Source organism: Amphiura filiformis, chromosome 13 (genome assembly GCF_039555335.1).
Source record: "Amphiura filiformis chromosome 13, Afil_fr2py, whole genome shotgun sequence".
Taxonomy (NCBI): domain Eukaryota; kingdom Metazoa; phylum Echinodermata; class Ophiuroidea; order Amphilepidida; family Amphiuridae; genus Amphiura; species Amphiura filiformis.
This window is the reverse complement of record NC_092640.1, coordinates 38,854,828-38,860,134: the sequence shown is the minus strand read 5'-3', so window position 1 is coordinate 38,860,134 and position 5,307 is coordinate 38,854,828.

The window sequence follows — 5,307 nt, the reverse complement described above, 5'->3', positions numbered from 1 at the left end:
ACTAGTGAAAAATCAGATTTTTCACAACAATGCGCAGGGTGGGTGTTTTTGTGACATTGGCTTCAAATTTTACTATTGTGCCAATTTTTATTTTCAAAATTAATTAAGTTTAATTTTTTTAATTTTGTTTTTAATATCAAGCATATCTAGGCAAACTTTGATGTTCTGGTTCAAATATTTATGTATGTGCATGTTTGCTTGCATGTTGGTTTGTGTTGTGTGGGTTTGGGGTAGGTGTGTGTGGGTATGTGGGGGTGGGTGCGGGGTGTGTATAGGGTTCAGGGTTGGGGTGTTTTACATGTTTTAATATGTCACTCGGCTGAACTATATAAGTTCTATTAACAAAATTTGTTTGTTAAGTTGCCATTCATGTAATATTTTGAATATTTATATGTGTGGGGTGAGATCAACCGCTGTTTGTCAGGAAAATAGACTGAAAATGTAAAAAATAGTTACTTTTCCACATGTAGCAGCGTGTGTAACAATATTAAGGGGTAGGGGAAATATAAACCATCATAACTCAACTTCAACTCATGATAATGAATTCATTTTGGAATTAATATGTAGCTAATTGATTGTTCAAACGTGTTAGTATTATTTTAAAGCAAAGCAAACATTAATTGTCAGGTAGATAGCCATAAAATGTGAGAAAAGGTTACTTTTCTATGTATAACCATGTCAAATATGGCATTATTAAGGGGTAGGGGAAATAAAACCACCATAACTCAACCTTTACTCATAATAATGAATTCATTTTGGTATCAACATGTAGCTAATTGATTGTTCTAACTTTCCAGTATTATTTTTAACAGAAAAACCATAAGATAGACATAAAATATGATAAAAATGTTAATTTTCCAATGTGTAACAGCGTAAAATTTGACAATATTAAAGGTTAGGGACGCATACAAACCAACGTAACTTCGATATTTATTCATTATAATTCATTCATTTTGGCATTAATATATAGCTATTTGGTTGTAATCTTTTAAAGCAAAATAACCATTAATTGTTAGCTGGAAAGACATAAAATGTTTTTAAAAATGTCAATTTTTCATGTGTAGTACCGTAAAATATGACAATATTAAGGTGTAGGGGACATTCAAATCACCAAAACTCAAGTTTTACTGATGAAAATGAATTCATTTTGGTAACAATATGTAGTTAATTGTTAGTTCTAACTTTCTAGTATTATTTAAAAGCAATTAAACCATTAGTTGTGAGGTAGATAGACATAAAATGTACGAACATGTTAATATTCAATGTCTAACAGCGTAAAATATGACAATATTAAGGGGTAAGAGGACATACAAATCACCAAAACACAGGTTTCACTGACGAAAATGAATTCCATTTTGGTATCAATATGTAGCTATTTGATTGCTCTCATTTTCTGGCATTATTTTAAAAACAATTAAACCATTAGTTATCAGGTAGTTAAACATACAATATGAGAAAAATGTTAATATTCAATGTCTAACAGCGTAAAATATGACAATATTAAGGGGTAGGGGACATACAAATCACCAAAACTCAAGTTTTACTGATGAAAATGAATTCATTTTGGTATCAATATGTAGCTATTTGATAGTTCTAACCTTCTACTTCTAGTATTATTTTAAAAGCAATTAAGCCATTAGTTGTCCGGTAGATAGACATAAAATGTATGAAAATGTTAATATTCAATGTCTAACAGCGTAAAATATGACAATATTAAGGGGTAAGGGACATACATATCACCAAAACTCAAGTTTTACTGATGAAAATGAATTCATTTTGGTATCAATATGTAGCTATTTGATAGTTCTAACCTTCTAGTATTATTTTAAAAGCAATTAAGCCATTAGTTGTCCGGTAGATAGACATAAAATGTATGAAAATGTTAATATTCAGTGTCTAACAGCGTAAAATATGACAATATTAAGGGGTAAGGGGACATACAAATCACCAAAACACAGGTTTCACTGACGAAAATGAATTCCATTTTGGCATCAATATGTAGCTATTTGATAGTTCTAACTTTCTAGTATTATTTTAAAAGCAACTTAAAATTCATTAGTTGTCAGGTAGATAGACATAAAATGTATGAAAATGTTAATATTCAATGTCTAACAGCGTAAAATATGACAATATTAAGGGGTAAGGGACATACAGATCACCAAAACACAAGTTTCACTGACGAAAATGAATTCCATTTGGCATCAATATGTAGCTATTTGATTGTTCTCATTTTCTGGCATTATTTTAAAAGCAATTAAGTTTCCCACGAGGGGTTGAAGGTCATAATGGGGCCAATACTAAAAAATTATCCTATCATGTTGTAATGTTGTAATCTCAAATGGTTCCTCTCATCGCTAAGAATTTAAAAAAGACAATTGTCATAGTTCTCTGAAGCTTAGTTTAGGGTTATAACGTCGAATATATCAATATCATAAATAAAGGTCAAATTTTTGAAATGGCCCAATTGCACCAATTAACGTAAGAAACCTCAATCGTATACTACATTCAAATTTTGGTGCAACGATTTGTATTCCTGCAGCCAAAGTTGAGTTATGGTAATATTTCCCCTACCCTTAATATTATCATATTACACATGGAAGTTTTTTTTTTTTTTTCCTTTGTATCTACATAACAACTAATGATACCAGAACGTTCGATGAATTCATTATCAAGAGTAAAAGTTGAGTTATGGGAGTTTATATTTCCCTACCTTGATATTGTCATATTTAGGGACCGTTCACAAACACTTGTAAGGGGGGCCTGATGCAAAAGGGGGTCTGAAAATTTTGACCCTCCTAAGGGGGGCCTGAAAAAAATGATCAAAAATTTTCCTGGAAAAATTGAGTTTATATGATTTTCTATGGGGTTGACCCATAATTTTCATGCCAAAAAGGGGGCCCTACAATTTTTGAGGTCTGTAAAGGGGGGGGCCGAAAATATTTTTGCGATGAAATTTTTTTGCATCAGGCCCCTCCCCCTTACAAGTGTTTGTGAACGGTCTATTACGCTGCTAGATATAGAAAATGACTTCTTCTGACAGTTTCTGTGTATCTACCTGACAACTAATGATCGCTTTGTTTATAGAAAGTTAGAACAGCCAATCAGATACATTTTGATACCAAGATGAATTCATTTTCATGAGTAAAAGTTGAGTTATGGCAGTTATATATTTCCCCTACCCCTAATATTGTCATTTTACGCTGTTAGACATAGAAAAATTACCTTTTCCTCACAGTTTCTGTATATACTGCCTGACAAATAATGGTCGCTTTGCTTTAAAATAATACTAGAAAGCTAGACCAATCACTTGGATATATTTTGATACCAAGATGAATTCATTTTCATGAGTAAAAGTTGAGTTATGGCAGTTTACATTTCCCTACCCCATAATATTGTCATATTTACGCTGTTAGACATAGAATATTTACCCTTTCCTCACAGTTACTGTGTATCTACCTGACAACTAATGATCGCTTTGCTTTGAAATATACTAGAAAGTTAGAACAATCACTTAGATACATTTTGATACCAAGATGAATTCATTTTCATGAGTAAAAGTTGAGTTATGGCAGTTATAAATTTCCCCTACCCCCTTAATATTGTCATTTTACGCTGTTAGACATGGAAAATTTACCTTTTCCTCACAGTTTCTGTATATCTGCCTGACAAATAATGGTCGCTTTGCTTTAAGATAATACTAGAAAGCTAGACCAATAACTTGGATATATTTTGATACCAAGATGAATTCATTTTCATGAGTAAAAGTTGAGTTATGGCAGTTATAAATTTCCCCTACCCCTTAATATTGTCATTTTACGCTGTTAGACATAGAAAATTTACCTTTTCCTCACAGTTTCTGTATATCTGCCTGACAAATAATGGTCGCTTTGCTTTAAGATAATACTAGAAAGCTAGACCAATAACTTGGATATATTTTGATACCAAGATGAATTCATTTTCATGAGTAAAAGTTGAGTTATGACAGTTTACATTTCCCCTACCCCGTAATATTGTCATCTTCACGCTGTTAGACATAGAAAAGTTACCTTTTCCTCACAGTTTCTGTATATCTGTCTGACAACTAATGGTTGCTTTGCTTTAAAATGATACTAGAAAGTTAGAACAATCACTTAGATACATTTTGATACCAAGATGAATTCATTTTCATGAGTAAAAGTTGAGTTATGGCAGTTTATATTTCCCCTACCCCTTAATATTGTCATATTTACGCTGTTAGACATAGAAAACGCACCCTTTTCTCACAGTTTCTGTGTATCTACCTGACAACTAATGGTCGCTTTGCTTTAAAATAATACAAAAAGTTAGAACAATCAATTAGATATACATATTAAATTGAATTGAATAGAATTAATACCAAGATGAATTCAAAATCATGAGTAAAATATTGAGTTCTGATGATTTATTTTCCCCTACCCTTAATATTTTTCTATGTTATGCTGATATACGAGGGAAATCAACATCAGTTTTTGTTGGGTTTTTTGGTTTTTTTAAACATTTTTTGTCTTTTTCCCAGTGGTTAATCACGTCCTACACATAAATATTCACATCAATGGAAACTTAACGGATTTTGTAAATGGAAGTTGGTGCAGTGAAGTGACATATTAAGACATGTACACACACATTCATCCACCCCCACCCAAACATACACTATACACACCCAGCACCCCCCCCACACACACCTCGTCCCACAGACACCCCAACGAACTCATACATATTATAATGATTGGAACTGTTACAATAATGTTTCCCTTGATATGCTTAACATTAAAAACAAAATTAAACATTAAAATTTAAATTAAAAAATTAAAAATGGAAACTGAATCAATTTTGAAAATATAAAGTGGTATAGTTGTGAGATTTGAGGCCAATGCCAAACTTTACACATATAGTTTAAAAAATCAGATTACCACTCATTTATGGACTATATACTTCCAAATATGCTCAAATGAAACCTGTTTTTGTTTAAAAATAATACTAGAAAGTTAGGAAAATCATTTAGCTACATATTGATACCAAAATGAATTCAAAATCACGAGTAAAAGTTGAGTTATGGGAATTTATATCTCCCCTACCCCTTAATTTTGTCCTATTTTTGGTGATTTTATGCGATTATCGTCCATACATAAAATGACCTGTAAAAAAAAAGTGATACCACAATTTGAGTCCACTACCTACCTAGCAGTGATCTAGAGGGTCCATACTAACTACCTATGGTGTCAAACCTTGTATGTAGTGGGGGATGAACGAAGTCATTTTTTTGAGGTTACTGCTCCTGTACTATACCCA